This window comes from Lissotriton helveticus, chromosome 3_1 (genome assembly GCF_964261635.1).
Source record: "Lissotriton helveticus chromosome 3_1, aLisHel1.1, whole genome shotgun sequence".
In the NCBI taxonomy this organism is placed as follows: Eukaryota; Metazoa; Chordata; class Amphibia; order Caudata; family Salamandridae; genus Lissotriton; species Lissotriton helveticus.
Window position 1 is genome coordinate 355,145,492 of NC_136061.1, and position 17,965 is coordinate 355,163,456.

The 17,965-nt window shown below is 48.5% G+C and overlaps 1 protein-coding gene and 1 long non-coding RNA gene across 3 annotated transcripts in view; one reads left to right on the forward strand and one right to left on the reverse strand.

Moving 5' to 3' along the window:
* CORO6 (coronin 6) overlaps positions 1 to 17,965 on the forward strand; it is a 427,480-nt gene that overhangs the window by 70,659 nt on the left and 338,856 nt on the right. The gene's annotated exons all lie outside the window — the stretch shown is intronic.
* LOC144824543 (uncharacterized) lies at positions 5,659 to 7,414 on the reverse strand. The gene is made up of 5 exons (XR_013609007.1): positions 7,342 to 7,414; positions 6,952 to 7,028; positions 6,360 to 6,473; positions 6,174 to 6,269; positions 5,659 to 5,754 (listed from the first exon to the last, which is right to left on the reverse strand). It is a non-coding gene; the product is annotated as an uncharacterized LOC144824543 (long non-coding RNA).

Below are 17,965 nucleotides of genomic sequence, written 5' to 3' on the forward strand. Positions count from 1 at the left end.
GTTCACCATTACTAGAGGTATTCTGCACATGGCCTGGGGGGGTTGCCAATGTGTACGTGTCTTTGGCTTTTTAAAAAAAAAAAAATAAGATGACTATTTCTGTCTATTAGCAGGCATGTCTAGCCAAAAATAGTGCTGCAAACATTCCAATCCGCGATCCATTCCCGAATGTCTTCGTTTTAGAGGTTCCTGCTGAGAAGTATTATTAGCCTCCAAAGGCACGCTGTCTTGTAAGTGATCAGCTGTCGGATACATGCTTGCATGCTCGCTTTCTGAGATTTATAGATATAAAGGTATTTGTTTGAAATGTTAAGATTCATGATTCTCTCTCCCCTGCACAATGGCCTCTTTACTATCCTAACAGATTATGTTTTCGACGCCGAGACTCGACCCTGGCCCCCCAGCTCCATAATGTCCGTGTTCCCGTTCCTTCCCGCACCCCCCCCCCCCTCCCACCCCCCCCTCCCGGTGTCCGTGTCTCCGGCCGTCTGTCCCACCTCATTTACATTAGAACATCTTCAGTCCTGCTCTTTAATAACCAGCTCCCGCAACAACTCCCCGTGCCAAGTCCTCGCACACACTCTTTACATAAAACACCTCTCTGTTGCCTGCGTGTGCCTCCGTGTGCCCCTGTTGCCTGCTTGTACCTCCGTGTGCCCCTGTTGCCTGCTTGTGCCTCCGTGTGCCCCTGTTGCCTGCTTGTGCCTCCGTGTGCCCCTGTTGCCTGCTTGTGCCTCCGTGTGCCCCTGTTGCCTGCTTGTGCCTCCGTGTGCCCCTGTTGCCTGCTTGTGCCTCTGTGTGCCCCATTTTGCTTGCTTGTGCCCCTGTTGCCTGCTTGTGCCTCCGTTTTCGTGCCCCTGTTGCCTGCTTGTGCCTCCATGTGCCCCTGTTGCCTGCTTGTGCCTCCATGTGCCCCTGTTGCCTGCTTGTGCCTCCGTGTGCCCCTGTTGCCTGCTTGTGCCTCCGTGTGCCCCTGTTGCCTGCTTGTGCCTCCGTGTGCCCCTGTTGCCTGCTTGTGCCTCCGTGTGCCCCTGTTGCCTGCTTGTGCCTCCGTGTGCCCCTGTTGCCTGCTTGTGCTGTGTGGGTGTGTGTGGAGGGCTCTGTGTGGCTGTGTGTGTGGGGGGCTCTGTGTGGGTGGGTGTGGGGGGGCTTTGTGTGTGTCATTTGCGAGAGATAAAGCTACTGGCATTGTAAATAACAATGCCATTTATTTATGTTAAAAAAAAACATAAATAAAAATAATGTCAAGAGCAATGCCAATAGCTCTAACTTTAACAAAGGCAAAACCATTGCATTGTAAATGCTTGTTATTAACATGTTTGGCTGTGGGCACTTGCGAGGGCATACTTTTCTTTTTCTTTGTGGAGGCGGAGGGGTAGAGCAGGAAGGCCAAAGTACTGAACTGACATTACGATAGACTCACTGTGAGTGAGCTACCTGCGCCCCTGTGTGTTTACCACTTTTCCTTTAGTAGGAGTGTATTTTGGTTTTTTGTGATGATGTTTTTGATCTTGTTGCTTGGGGTGCTAATTGTTGGGGGTGGGAGGGAGGTGTGGGTGAATGGCTCTCAGGGACTGGGTGCTTTGGGGGGTAGGGAGTGGGACTGGTCAGATGCAAACAAGGGCAGGGATGTAGAAATATTGCATTGGTGAGGACAGAGGGGGAGATTGAACAGGGAGAGGGAGGGACAGTAAGGGTGGGAGTGCGGGTCACGGCCAGGTTGAGGGTAGGCATGCGTGGGTGGGGGGGCTGGGTATGGGCACGAGTTGTTTCATTTAAGTTATACATGCAATTGTTTGTAATTTGTTTCGTGTTTGATGGGACAGACAGTTTTATTGGCGGAAGCACAGGCATCCACACATTATGTTTTCACACAGTGGTTAGGGCACTTTTGCATATTCTATCACACTTCTTTACTCATGGCACAGCGCGCAAACACAGCTGAGATTAACCCTCCCAGTCCCCCACTCCTCACCAGGACTCCACAAACGCACGACACACTCTCCCTCACTTCGCTGACTTGGAATGTCCGTGGGCTTAACGACCACAGGAAGGTTCGGCGGGTGATACAATATCTCACGAGACACAATATTGATATTGCATTATTGCAAGAGACTCACCTTCGCCCTGACAGCCCGACACTACGATATAGGGGGTTACACAACCATGTCCATGCAGCAGGTTTTACGTCAAGTGCGAGGGGGGTACTTACATGGTTCAACCCGAGGTCCGCGCTGACCTTTACTCCCATTGACGCAGATTCAGACGGACGATACGCTATTACGAAGTGTACTGGTAGAGGTATGACCTTATACATCGTTAACACGTATGGTCCCAACTACGAATGTCCCTCATTCTATGAGCAGCTGGCCTGCAAAATCAGAACTTTAGGCGACGTCCTGGTCATGTGGGGTGGCGACCTCAATCTTGTAAGACACCCGGCTCTTGATAGGTCGATGGGTCCAGCAGGCGACCCTCTGCCTCCTCACGTGCTCTGGATACCGAGATGACTCGGATGGGCATACACGACGTGTGGCGCACTAAACACCCCGAGGCCGGGGGATACACGCATTATTCATCGCAATACGACATTCACACTCGTATCGATTATTGGCTAGTCTCTGAGAGTCTCCTTTCCAGCATACAGGCTTGCAGGATACTGCCACGTACATATTCTGATCATTCCCCGGTGCTGATCACTCTCAGTACCCCGGCGTGACGTCCTCCCCCTTTTATGTGGAGGCTCCCTCCTTACTCATTGCTGGACGATGCCTTTCGAGAAGAACTTGCCGTTGATATCGAGGACTTCTTTAGTAGGAACGAGGGCATGGTAGACTCCTTTCTCACGGTGTGGGAGTCCTTCAAGGCGTACGTTCGCGGGGTAATCATCTCCAAACATGCTGGTGTCCTCAAATCTATACGGGGGCGTCTGGCGCTCTTGGAGACCAAGCTGAGGGAACTCGAGGCACGACATTTGAGTGCGCCCAATACTGACGTGGCGCAGGAGCTAGCTAGAACGCTCAGAGAATATCATGAGGAGGCAGATGCAGAGGTGAAGCATCTCGGAAAATACGCCGTGGCCAGATCCTATGGCGAAGGCGAACGACCGGATATGATACAAGCCAGGATGGCCAAACAACACAGGCAGGCAACGACGCTCCCTGCCATTCAGTCACCTGACTCGGATGGAGAGCTGGATGAGTTCCAGATAGTGGCACGGTTTCGTGACTACTACGCTGCTCTTTATGCCTCAAGGGGGCAGATGTCGGAGGAGCGCATCGTGGATTATTTAGCCGATATACAGCTCCCCTGGCTCACAAACACTCACCGTGAGTTCCTAGCGCGTCCGTTTGAACGCAAGGAAATAGTTTGGGCACTGTCATCAATGAGAGCAGGCAGTGCGCCGGGTAGCGATGGCTTCCCGGCCTCTTTTTACAAGGCTTTTCCGGATCTGCTCATTCCCAGGCTCTTGCGGCTGGTAAAGGAAATTGCGGAGGTTGGACGGATGCCTCCTACAATGCGAGAAGCTGTCATAATAGCACTTCTCAAACCAGGCAAGCCCCCTGAGGACTGTGCCTCCTACCGTCCGTTATCGCTCATCAACGTAGATGCAAAAATGTTTGCGAAAATCATAGCCAACCGTATTAGTCCTTTAATACCGACACTGGTGGCCCCTGAGCAGGCGGGTTTTGTCCCAAATCGCACCTTGACCTATAACTTGCGCACGGTGTTTGCCGCATTCCAGCACACGCGACAGGACGTACCTGCAGTTGCGGTTTTCCTCGACATGGAAAAGGCGTTCGACTCGGTCGAATTGCCTTTTCTGCGGGCGGTACTATCTCGTATGGGCGTAGGAGAACTTTTTCTACAATTGTTAAACACCCTTTACAATACCCCAACAGCCGTGTCCGTGTAGGTGTGTTCACAACGGAGCCCTTCAATATCGGGCGTGGGACGAGACAAGGGTGTCCCCTCTCCCCCCTACTATACGCCTTAGTCGCAGAACCCCTTGCGTGCGCTTTGAGGAAATATCACGGACTTCGCGGCGTTCGCTTCCTGGGTTACAATCTGATAGTGTCTACGTACGAGGATGACACGCTCCTCTATGTGCGTGACCCTGAGGCCAACCTTGCGCGAGTACTGAGAGAAGTTGTACTCTTTGGCTCGCTCTCTGGCATTAGAGTGAACTGGAACAAAACGGTAATGTTTCCTCTTACTCCGGCCACGAAACGGATTGACTCGGAATACCCTATTCAATGGACCACAGACTCGGTCAGATACCTCAGCATACGGCTCCACACGGACGCGGAGGTGGTGCTGCGCGAAAATTATGGGGTAGCCATCACCAAACTCGAGGAAAATATAGAAAAATGGATCACCCTCCCCCTCTCAATTATGGGGCGCATATCGCTCCTGAAAATGATTGTGCTTCCCCGTTTTCTGTTCTTGTTCTGTAATATTCCTATGGTACTGTCCAGCGCGTTCTTCAAACAAATACACACGCTGATGTTGAAATTGGTATGGGCTGGAAAGCAGCCAAGAGTGGCGTGGAATATTCTTATAAGACCCTACGAAGATGGGGCCTCCAAGCTCCGGATCTTGAGATATACTACCGCGCCGCTCAGGGAGCACATGTGTACGGATGGATACATGGCCCTCCCAATACCCCACATATACTTATAGAAGGTATCGTTGCGGATCCTACCCCATTACCGGCACTCATGGCCAGACCCCGAGATAGACGCACTGGACTCCTAGACTCACTGAACACGGTTACGCACGCCTGGCACCATCTGAAAGATGCACAAGCTTGCCCGCTGCTGTATATGTCGGAGGCCAGACTGGAGTGGTGTACGTGGCTGGGACCCTGCACGGACAAAAGCGTCTTCTCATCGCTTGCGAAAATCAGTGTCAAAACTATGGGTGATCTATTCCTTGCCGGCACAGCCCGCACATGGGACGACGTGGTCACTGCAGACAGCCAAAACGTAACCCCACTAGCTAGATATCAGTTCCACCGGGTTCGATTGGCCCTCAGAGCATTACTGGGGGAAGACTTGGCAGAACCACCTTCGGTACTAGCATACCAATACGTGGTCACGGCTAAGACTCCTGCTCGCTTAATAGCGCGATTATATCATATCACCCTAGGTGAGAAAACTACACATTACGCTAAACCTAGATTGGAATGGCAAACAGACATTGGGACAGAGCTGACCGAGGATCATTGGAAATACTGTTGCGCTAACGTTAGGAGAGTCTCTCTTAACGGTCGTCACCGTCTCCTGCATTTTAAATTCCTAAACCGGGTGTATTATACACCTGAGCGACTGTTCCGATATGGGCTTCGTGACTCCCCAAACTGCGACAGATGCCCGGAACAAATGGCAAATTTTTTGCATCTGGCTTGGCTTTGCCCGAAGATCGCAGACTTCTGGCACGCAGTATATGAGGAGGTGAATAGGGTCACGGAATTGTTTTGAGAAAAAAACAGGTTAATCAGGCACACCCCAAGTATGACATCAATTCAACATTGGTCATTATATCTCATCAGTTGTAGAAACAAATGGAGTGCAATATAATTATTTCAATCACTAAGGAAATACTGTCCATTCTAAAATAACATTTGAGATACAAAAGTATGGATCCAGAAACAAATGTCGTTCTTCATATTCTTTATTTCATACACGTTAAAAGTTATTCCAGCTCACACCGCCGACACGTGTTTCGTCTCAACATGAGACTTTTTCAAGGCTGGAAGTATATAAAAAAACTACAATGAATATACATACAACAATAAGTTGTACCAAAACATAAAAACAACCTTATTTAAAAGGACGTACACAATCATTTTATAGAAAAAAACACAAAAGAAAAAACAATGTGCACGTCATATTGTAAATAGTACTAATTTAAGTCAGTAGACCACAAGTCATTGTAATTATGCTTTCATACATAGTAGTTCATCATCAATTTGAACAATGATCCAAACTGGGTAAATAGTGTAAGGCAGAACACTGAAACAGCTTAATTGTAATGCGCAATTTATCATTGCTAGTAAAGTTCACGGGACCAAAGCTGTAAAGACATAGTGCGATCCTATAGTACACTTGCTGTGAACCTGTTATAATGTTCTGCATAAACAACCCAACAAGAATACAACAAAAACATACCTAAAAGGTGTTGGTGTAGAGATCTTACTATTCCAGATCTTGCCTCAAAATATGGGATCAATATGCAATATAGATGTACGTACTAGATATAATTTCCTGAAAAAACAAAGGCATATGAATATCTAGAAACCACCCAAACACGATAAACGTCCGTGTAAATATACCCGTGGCATCCAAAACACATACCAAATAAGGATGAACAGATTAGAAGCACTCTTTGAAGTCCTAGTAATTAAACCGTAGGTAGTCTTGGAGCATGAATAACGGCCCCTGGTCTTATCAGACGTTGAGATGTGGTTCCTAAAGATATATAGAGTGAAAAATAGGAAAACCACATATTCTCCTAATTGTCATTTATCATACCATTCCTTACAATCTATTTTACACAGAGGGTGTATTGAATAGCACATGGGATCAAGCAATAGTGTACGCGAAAGACCTCACCTAAAGATAATTTTTAATTTTTGTATTTGCAAAGATATATATCTCTAACAGAGTGGCCAGTTTGACACATTCAATTAAAAATGCGGGATTTAGGGCTCAAGACATAAAAAACGACAATTAGGGTTAAACCATCTGGAATATGTCATATGCTAGGCTATTATAGAAAAAATATATACAGTTCTCATTGGTATAGAGTAATTTATATGATTCATCCGAATCAACAGTGCCACAACACTAGAAATGCATATTTCAATCATTGTAGAGATATATGCCATACACGTTTACACCTCATTAAAGTGGAGCGTTTTTATAATTATATTACATGCAGACTCACTTCATAAATAGAGAAGTGTTGCCACGTGGAGGTTGCGTTCAACAGTAAAAGAGGTAGTGAATGACCATGATACGTCACTGTAGGGAAAAGAATGCACATATGAAAAATGGGACGATAAATTGCATATTCTGTGTTATGACGAAAAAGGCATAGCTCGCAATAGTAATTTAGCAATGACTCAAGCGGATGGAGAAAAAACCCCATATGGCACACTATGTATAAATACCATATAATGACTGATACTGAGGTACTGCTCAATAAAGTCACGTACCGACCACGGTAAAAAGGAGTATTGCGTAATGACCCCAGTAGTTATAAACATGGGTCCTGGCCACGTACTCGAAACACCGATCTATCTGTCCGTGTCTAAGGGGAATGCGCAAGTCTTACCTCCGTGTTATAATAATAAGCGCGGGAACCTCCACTGCTACCGAGTAACCGGAGTGTTCCTTCGCGCTAATATTTAAAGGGAAGAGGGGAGTGGCTCCGTACCAGAAACCCGGTGACTGTCATCTGACCTACACGTACCTAATCAGTATCGTATAATGCTGGCGGCCATCTTAGGGTCACGGAATTGTGCTGAGTTGAGAGGGGGAAGAGGGCGGAGGAGGGGGACACACTATTTATGTACGAGATAACTTTCTTGTGTGATTTGTGCCTATGGGTGCTTATGATTTATGCCTTTTAAACACTGTTACGTGACACTGCGAACTGTATATGACTGTCAAGTTGTATCTTTGTTGCTTTACGACATGGGGCCGGACTTTCGGCCATTGTATGTTTATGTCTGAAAATGCCCCAAAAAATTGTTTAAAAAAAAAAAAAAGGTCTTTGCTTATGGTCCCTGGTTGGTGTTGGTTTTGTCTGCAGGCCCCCGGTTTCATGAGCGGTGGGGACAATTGCGCAGCATGTGGGTCACCCGCCACCTCCCTCCGGGGTCTTGCTGTAGCGTAAGGGATTCTGCGCGGTTTATAGACCCTTTGTGAGCCACCTCGTGTCTTGTCCAGGCTTAGTGCAAATGAAGTTGTGGTATCAAAGCCTCGCCCGAGACTTACTTCAGGGCGGAAGCAATCGCTGTGCGTGTGGGCTACAGAGCGAGGGCCGACTGTAAGGCCCCTGAGCCGGGAGCTGGTATCCGCATCTGAAACTGCCTGCGATCCTGGGTAGGTTGTGTGATCCCCTGTGCCTGGGTGGCGCTGGTGTGAATGGGTGGGCCGACCAGGCCCGGACTGGCCATTGCGGGCACCGGGCAATTCCCCGGTCGGCCGCAAGGGTGGGGGCCGTTTTTGTGACAGGCCGTTTTTGCAGCAAAGCTGCAAAATCGGCCCTGTAACAAATTCGGCGGAAAAGCGGCCCTGGTAAAGAGCTTGGTGGCATCCCCCCTCCCCCAGGGGGAGGAGGGGGGGGCGGCCGAGCACTCTGCCAGAGCCGGTTTTGGTTCCCAGTCCGGCCCTGGGGCCGACATGCATGTGGCCTAAATTGAGCTGCAGGCTATGCCGGTTGGTGTCCACTACCAGAAGCGTATATCGAGTCCCAGGTTAAACTTTGCTGCGGGATCCTGCCCACCCTTGCCAGTGCGGCCTGTGCTGAGGGCCCGTCTAGCGGAGGGGAATTTTAAGGGATTAAGGTGCTTATTTTGCTAAACCTTGTAAGTGAACTGAGCTGCGGCTCGGGGTTGGTTGGAGACGATCGGTCTAGTCCTGGGCACCGCTTGGCTTGTTTTGTCGCCTGGGTGGATGGGCGTTGGTGGAGTGCGCTCCGAACAGTTTTGTATTGACATGCTGGTTGCCGGCTCGCCCCTGCAGTTATACTAGTGATACTCCCTTTACTCGGACAGTCTGCTTACAGTGGTACCGGGGCTTACAAGGATTGTTGCAGGCACATATTACTGCGAAATTCATTTTCGAAATTTCAGTACCAAATGATACTTTTTTCCTATGTATAAATGTTGGGCTCAGTCGCGGTTGTCGGGAGGCTCCGCACGGGGTCTAACATTTTGGAGTGTAAGCGCCTTCCGCGGGCGGAGATAGTTCATTTATTCCAGAAAGGACGGAACAACTTGCACCAAGTCTCTGATCGGGTAAAGGATGTGAAAAGCGTGCCGGGAATGCGTTCCGCACTCGCGTTTTTCTTCTAAGAGGCAGGTTTCGGCTCCCTGATCACAAAAAGATGCCAGGGTTCAATTAATTTGATTATTGGGATCGACAGTGGCTTTGGCTGGTGCGTTTGCTGAGGGAACTTTTCCACTGTTAATTTGTGTGTTGGATGCAACCAAGGGGGCTCTCCGCTGGACCAATCATTGCAGCCCCGACTCATGTTCTCACGGTGACTCGTGGGGGGAGAGGTAGATTGGTTTTATTTCATGGCGGAGTGGACTTGGCTCGTCAGTAGTTGATGGGTGAGCACTGACATGGCGGCTCAGACTTTGTGTCACGGGTCAGTGTACTCGATTGCAGGAACTTACGGGCAGTAAGAACCCTAAGCATATATTCAGCTATCCTCAGGGGGTGTTTTGGGGTGCAGGCGCCTAGTTATCACAGCGCTTGGCTTTTACAAGGTACTGCCTCGTGCAGTGGGACTCGCTGGGTTTGCTCGATGGCAGCTTAGCCTCTTTCATAGCGCCATCAGTCAGGCTCATTGTCCCTGCTGTTAAGAACTGGTTCAGTTCTCCCACTAGGCTAATGCTGTGAGTAAGGCTGTAAGGAGCAGTATAATGCATAGGGGTAGCTGCAGTAATTATCTGTTTGTATGTGCCAGTCTCCTGCACCTAATTAGGCTGTTCAGACTGACTGTATAAGTATGACATTGGCTCAACGGGAGCGACCTCTAGTCATACCATACCCGGGACTTTGCCGACTAATGTGTCTCATACACGCATACTTGCTAATATCACACATGGGCACACTACTAGCGCCAAATGTTGGCGAGGTTGAATCGTGTTAGGTCTGAGGTTGTGACGCATTGTCCACTTCAGTGTTGATGCCGGGCCGCACTGTAGTATTCAAGGCGTCAGGTGTGTGCAGATTCTCCCTCCTTTGGTAGGAGAAGTGGGGGGCCCATGGCCAGGATGGGTCGCCAGCCTTCGGTAAGGGCTTATCCTTCACTGCCCTCCTTCCCCCACTTGGACCTGCACAGTGGACAGACTCAGTCTTCGGGTAGTGGTTTGTGGGTCTAAGATTCAGGGCACAGAGGCAGGCAGTCCGGTTCTTGTGTGCCATTAAATTATGCCTGCTGTAAAGAATGTGAGTCATGCAACCCATGAAGTGATCATAACATAAATAGGTCAGGGGGTTACTGCTTTCATAAGAGACTTCGTTTTGTTACTTGTAGTTTGTAAGTTAAAATACTAATAAGAAATAGTGAGCGGTTAACTGTCATCAAAGAACTGAAATGCAGAGCAGTATAGATTAGAGCGTATTGATTTTCCCCCCAGACTTTCAGAATCCTAAGGTTGTACAAACTGTGGATGGGGGTAGAAATAAATTCCAATTATTAGAGATAATACCTTACCATGGTCTTACGTTTTAAAGTCGGCGTTTGGCTTTTCCAGACCAATCCCCCCTAAACTTTACTGCCTACCAGAATGGATGACATATAAATTCCACCACTCTGGCTGATGTTACGTTTTCTGTATTTTGATTTACACATTATTAAGTAATGTGTGTGTAATGTACAGTGCTCCGACACCCTTCACTTGTATGAGTGACACTATAAACTGATTCGATGCATCGGAGTGAGAGTGGTTATGGTGACATAAGGGGTATTTGGTAGTGCGGGGAATTCGTCGAGCAGGTGGTCACGGGGGGAGCCCCAAAAACATTGTCGCACAGGGCATCACCCATGCTTTAGCTGGCCCTGCTGTTAGGGTTCACCTTTCGTTCCTGATGATGCTGGCCGTTGAGCGCGTTCCTTGTGGCACTGGTAGAGTGCAATGATCTTCTGTGTCCTTATTTAGCTTGCATGGAAGATGCCTGAGATCACTGGGAGTTTGTGCACAGCATACAGAGGTGATTGGCGACAGGGATAGTGTGCCGCCCCCACCCCGGCCTGTGGCAACCTCAGTTGGCAAGCTTCTTAACCATTCGGTAAGGACGGGGAACATGGAGAGCCAATGGTTTGGATCTTGCACAGCAGTACTATGGAACTACATTTACTTTTGACTGGCCTGAGTGCACACAACTGCCAACTAAGCTCATCACGATTTTCAAAGGATAAGGGGGTTACCTCTCTAGGGATAAGCATATGTTAAACTGTTGTGCTTAGTGAGGTTCCTTAAAGTGAAGCTGGTGTGGTATCTTTCCAAGGTTATCTTTTCTTTTTCATGTAGATCAGCATACGTGACACACAATTGGTTTTGCATACAGCAGGGGGGGCTACCTTTGTCGCTCCATCTAGTTAGTCATGGGATACGCACTTGTCAATTTTGTATCTTGTTTTCACCCACACGGTGAGAAAGTCAAGTCTGGAATCCCGTAAGTGCGGCATTGGCGCACCACTGTGATCTTCAGCATCAAGTTCACCTTAAATCTGCCTGGGTGGTTTTCTGGTGCAATAGGCACCGTCAGTTAATTGTCACCACCGGCGCCTCTGACAGTCTGCCACTAGGTGGCACTGTCTGGCTTGGAGAGAGGACCACTACAACAGACACCGAGTAAGTCAAGTCATTGTTGACTATTGCCTTCTGCCCAAGCCATTCCGTTGGCCTTGGGGGCCTGGATTGCCTCATTTGTCACACTTCGAGTTCGAGTTATATAGAGGCTTGTCAGTTCTGTCATTTCGATTGCCAAGTTTGCTGTGCCTCTAGGATAGAGGTTGAATGTCTCCTGACAAGTTTGGCTTGCAATTTTGGTTACATTGGGTTTGGTGATTACATTATCCTTTAACTTGCGGTCAGAGAAAGTAGATAAGCTGTTTGGTTATAGCAGTGCATGATCTGAGACACTTAGCAGTAAGCCAGCAAACATAAATCACATAGATAGTCTTCCGGAAGAAAAATGCAGAGGTGTCAGTTCTGTTTGGACAAATGCTCCGGTAGTAGGAGAGCTCCGTGGGTTAAGGTGTGCACGGCAAGGATCTGTGGCTCAGTAAATGTGACACACAATTGGTTTTACACACAGCAGGGGAGGGGCCCTTGCATTTCCTACCCATCCAGGTAGTCACGGGGTAGTAGATAACTGGTTGGATATAGCAGTGCAAGATCTGGAACAACAAGCAGTATAGCAGGCATACATGCATAGATCGTAATCCGGAAGTGAGATACAGATGTGCAAGTTCTGTTTGGATAATGCTACGTTAGTAAGAGCTCCGTAGGTTAAGGTGTGCACGGCAGGGACCTGGGGGTAACCAGTACGGATTTGCTTCCTGGGTTTGTAAAGTTGAGGTGATGGGCCAATTAGTGCGGCACCATGCATAAGCCAGATGTCACAGTTGTATTACTAGCGCATGTTGTGCATATTCAATATATCACCGTTTTGAATACTAGCACATGCCCTATGCACAGTTACTATTAGGTTCTGATTCCTCAACTCTGGCACAACACCACATATATGGTACTTTCAGGACACATGTACACGTTCCACCGACCCCAGTGAGAGGTAACCACACATCTTCAGGGGTGTGAATCATTAAGGGTCAAGAAGGGCGAGTAGGGGTTGCAACAAGACTCCTGCAGCAGGGAGTGCCGCCAGGCGGCAAGGAGTTGGTGAAAAATAGGACTGTAAGGTACCGCTGGGTGCCTGCTGCCTGGCCACTGCAGGGGTTTATGGTGATCTCAAAGGGCTTAGGAGGGTTCATGGCATAGTAAACCCGGGCTGATTCACATGCGCGGCATGGTGGGGGTGGTCCTTACCTCCTTTCACAGGAAAACTCCCTGTCCGGTCTATCTAACAATCATCTCAGTTGACTTCAAATTTACAGCCTCTCGTTTTGCCATCTGTGAATAGGTCAGCTACAAACATAAATAAAGCGATGCATGGGCCCACTTATGATATAGTACAGCATCTAGTTTACCGGTTCTATATGGGACCATCATTAGCAACAGCAGCTGCGCACATGGGTAGCAGTAAAGCTTCTTTTATTTCGCCCAGGGTTGGGGCTGGCAAGGTCATCATCTTGGCGGACAGAAACAGAATAAGCAAAGACATATCTGTGATTGTGCAATGTGCACTCAGCAGTAAAGCAAGCTAAGTTTCAGCAGAACCCTGGTATACTGTCGGGAATAAATGCAAGGTTATGGGCTACACATAAATAGGCCTTTCTGTCAGCGGGGGCGTAAGTGAGCCATTCCCAAGAGGGTGCAGTTTGCCTTGATAGTGCTGAAATGGAGGTGATGGAGCACTAATACGGACAACTACCAGAGCACAGTTTGCAGTCATAGTTGAGAGGGTACAGGGGCATTACTCATATGTTTACTCCATGTCCCCTGATCAAAAAGGATTGCATGTTACCAGTCGGTTCAGTTAAGCGAAGTGTCCTTGGGAGTTGTCAGCCAACATTGGGACTGCATTTTGGTGGTCAACCGGCTGGCAGGCCTTTTATATGTGGGGTTATAGCTCAAGTATGTCCAAGTAAGGGTTAGGAGGCCAGAAGCCAAACCAGGGATACACTTTCACTGGCCTGTAGAGCGGCAGAACTGATGAAGGCTTTTGGTTGCTGGTCAGCACAGCTGTCCAGAATGGGAAAGGACCTGTCCGTGCTTGATCTGAGGGAGGCCTTGGAATCAGCAGGGTGTAGGTAACTAGGTCTTTAGTGGGGGGGGGGGGGGCCGGGGTGATGATGGCCACACCCAGTGCTGTGGCGAAGTGACAGGGCAATCCAGAGGCTGGAAGGTACAGTAAGGGTACTCGCTGCAGGAGCACAGTAAGGGTGCAAAAGCCAAAAATCCCCAGGGAGGTCCTCACGTTGGACCCTGGAGGAGCAACGGCACCCCGTTAGTCCTTCGGGCGGTTGTGGACCTGAGCAACCAGGGGTTGCCTGCAACACTCCGCCCCCCTGAGCTGGGAGCACGTGAGTAAGGGGTGGACTTGCGGTCCGCCGGTGGGAGGGGCTATACCCTCCCCCAAATCGACAAACACCGGTTGGCGAGGGCCACCGGGTAGGTTGGCTCATCAGGTGGGCAGGCGGCGAGGGGCTGCCTGCCCTGGGATCGCCCGTAAGATAACCCACCATGTTGGCTTATTTGTTTTGCAAATAAACCTGCAGCAATTTTCTCCACTAAAAATGTGTTGTGTCTGATTATTTCTCTGAAGTATTGCTGTGGGAGGGATGGGGAGTGTTGCCGATATTGGAATTATGTAGGGCTGTCCCGGGCCCACGAAGGGGGCCCTCCTAAGTGGGCAGCCCCACTTAGTGCCACAGGATGGCACACTGTTAGCCTCCCAGTGTTGGGGGGAACCTCGAGGGTCCCCCAGGCCTACGTCACTTCCGGGCAGGAGAGGGCAGGCGGAGAGGTACTTATACCTCTCCCGCCCAATGAGCACCCTCTTTCTCTTGCTGCCCTGACGTTGTTTCCCTCCCCACTGCGTACCCTGCATACAGGCAGGTGGGGGTGTGTTTTACTAACTTATTATTTTGTGTTGCAGGCGGAGTTACAGGGCGATCCAGAGGCTGTAAGGTACAGTAAGGGTACCCTCTGCAGGAGCACAGTAAGGGTGCGAAAGCCAAAAAACCCCAGGGAGCTCCTCACGTTGGACCCCGGAGGAGCGACGGCGCCCCGTTAGTCCTTCGGGCGGTTGAGGACCTGAGCAACCGGGGGTTGCCTGCAACGCTCCGCCCCCCTGAGCTGGGAGGGCGTGAGTAAGGGGTGGACTGGCGGGCTGCCGGTGGGAGGGTCTATACACTCCCCCAAATCGACAAACACTGGTTGGCGAGGGTCACCAGGTAGGTTGGCTCATCAGGTGGGCATGTGGCGAGGGGCTGCCTGCCCTGGGATCACCCGTAAGATAACTCACCATGTTGGCATATTTGTTATGCAAATAAACCTGCAGCAATTTTCTCCACTAAAAATGTGTTGTGTCTGATTATTTCTCTGAAGTATTGCTGTGGGAGGGATGAAGAGTGTTGCCGATATATGCACTATGTACTTTAATTTTCCATCGCTGTTCACTCCGTGGCGTGCCTGGCACGGTATGAAATTGCCGATCTACAGCCCCTGTGATACCAAAGCGGCACTTCCCACAATGTCCTCCAGAGTTCTTCTGGTGGCACTGCACACGTGAGATTCTGCCACAGGTATAAACCAGATCATTGGCAATTGCTGTGTGAGGCGATTCCCATAAATGATGCTTCACAAGGATCTCTGTAGATATCTTTATTTATGCTCCATGCAAAGAGGACAGGTCGGCTCATCTCCACTGCCCATTGCACAAGGAATGCTGGACAGTGAAACCCTGCCCATGGAATTCATAATAACATTCCATGTCTCCTGCCAAACACATTTGCATAAAGAATATACAGCCACAACACCCTTACACTTAAAATGCGCCCTTGCTTTCAGCTGATCCCATAATTTTCGGAGTGGGAAACTAACAGCAGTTAACACCCTCTGCAGAGGGCATTAATAAAGCATGTTAGCCCACTATTCACAGCATTAACAGCAGTTAACACCCCTGGCAGAGGCTATTAACGTATGTTAATTGCTTAGCCTAAAATTATAGAACTGAGCCGAAGGCACATAATGAGGGAAAGGGCAATTCACAACTGTTAACTCCAAACAGCATGAATGCTGGACGCTTTTGACCACTTAAGATCACTGGCATTGACCTGGGTTACTTTGTATTTTTGCTCACTGTGTAATTACAACAAGCATTGAAAACGCAATAGGTTTTGGCTTTGATTAAGTTAAAGCCATTTGCTTTGCTAATGGTAATGTATAGCAAAGCAAATGGCTTTAACTTAATGAAAGGCGAGACCTATTGTGTAACCTAACACTATTGCTATTGCCCCTGAAACCCTGCCCCTACAATCCTGCTCCTGCCCCTGCAGTCCTGTCCCTGCCCCTGCAACCCTGTTATTACCCCTGCAATCCGGCCCCTACAATCCTGCTCCTGTCCCTGCCCCTGTAACCCTGTTATTACCCCTGCAATCCGGCCCCTACAATCCTGCCCCATGAAGCCCTGCAACCCTGCTATTGCCCAAAAAACCCCGCCCCTCTAACCCCCTGCATAGCGAGGGGCTTTATGGGGGCTGAGGGCCATATTTTTACTAAAGTAGAGAATGCAGCTCTCTCGTCTGGTGATCCAGGCCTGGGAGCCTTTTCAACACAGTAATAACACTACGAATAATAATACTCAGAATAATAATATTAATAGTGGTGTTACTAGTGTAATTATCACAAATAATAGTAACATTAATAACGCCTGTAATTAAAATAATAATAATAAAAACAATATATAACACATTATTATTGTGGTTATTACCAGTGTTAATGACAGCTGTAATATTAATAATGATTATTCAGAGTATGCCTAATAATAATATTTCATGAGAATGAAAATGACTACAATAATAATGGTAATAATTATTATTGTTATTAATGATGGTAATCGTTTGCATTGTTGCCCATACTCCTACTCTTACTAATAATAACAAAATAGGCTTTATTGTCTAGTTAGTCAGCATCATGTCATACTGATCATAATTATAATGATGATGACTGTGAGTTATTCCACAGGCAGAATTGTTTTTAGGTCTTAAACTTTAGTTGTTGTTTATCAGACTCAGTGATATTCATTATATCAACCTTGGAAGGATGAACAACTCAGCTGGCCTGGTCATGATCCAGATCTGAGATATGCATGTCTCTGGGGGGCGACCAGCTCACTGAGCTATCTTGTGGGGTGATCTGTGCGGGCGCCCAGCTTTCTGGGCTATCTTATGGGGTGATCTGGGTGGGCGCCCAGCTCGCTGGGCTATCATATGGGGTGATCGGGACAAGATGTTCCTGAAGTCCTGAGTAAACACCTATATTTTAGGCCGTAAGCTGGGAATTATATTGGTATTTCCTGGGGCGCCAAGGGAACATACTGTGGTGTGTAGACCCTCCGGTTCACCCACTTGAGCGAGACACAGGACCAGTTGTCATGGCTAGTTAGTGATAGGAACAGTGCAAGATTTTTTAAGCACTTTAGGCAAAATGCTATTCTGCCTCTGGGATGCTCCCCATATGCTGGGAAAAGATAGTTTTCAGCCCTTTGTTTTTACTTGGCACCACCATTACGTGGCTAAGCTCAGGAAGCCACCTGCACTTAGCCAATGGGAGCATGGCCTAAGTTAGCTGGCACTGTTGTTGGTACCCCCGACCCTCAATTGTGATAGAAGCTGTTTTTTTTGTTGCATATATACATAGCGCAAACTCGACCCGAAGGTATTGGAGCGCTTTACACAAGCACCGTATTTGCATTACACATTCAGGCACGGGGAGATTAAGTGATTTGCCTAGAATCACAGGACGTGGACGCGACCCCGAGGCTTGAACCCTGGTTTCCAGCACCAATGTCGGCATTCTAGCCGACGGACCACGTTCCCTCCAGACTCCTGTAGGGAGCCATTTGCCAGGTACTAAACTCTCACCTGTCCCTACAGCTTTGGTGGACTTTATTGGAGGCATTTACGTAGAAAAATGGATCGCTCCACCAAGTTTGTAGCCTTGAGGCAAAGGTGGGCCACAATTTCCCGGGTGCTGAGGGTGAAGGGAACGCCTCCAAAATTGGTTGGGAGTGTAGGGGAAGGACTTATTTCACAGGATAAAATATTTTTCCCTTGCGGGAAAGAAAATATTTTTGGAAAGCGTTCCTGCAGGCGGAGTTGTATATTACATGCAAATATGCTATCGTAATTACAGCTGGATCTGAACAAAATTGCGTTTACAGAAGTTTCCCAGAGCGCTCCGCAAACTGATTGGTGCAAATTTCTAGGTGTGCCCACGAGAGTCCTTCGAAACCTTTTTAAAATCAAAAACGCCAGAAATATGCACCAGGTCGAGTTAAGAAACCTGAGCCAGGGGTGGATTTACGCC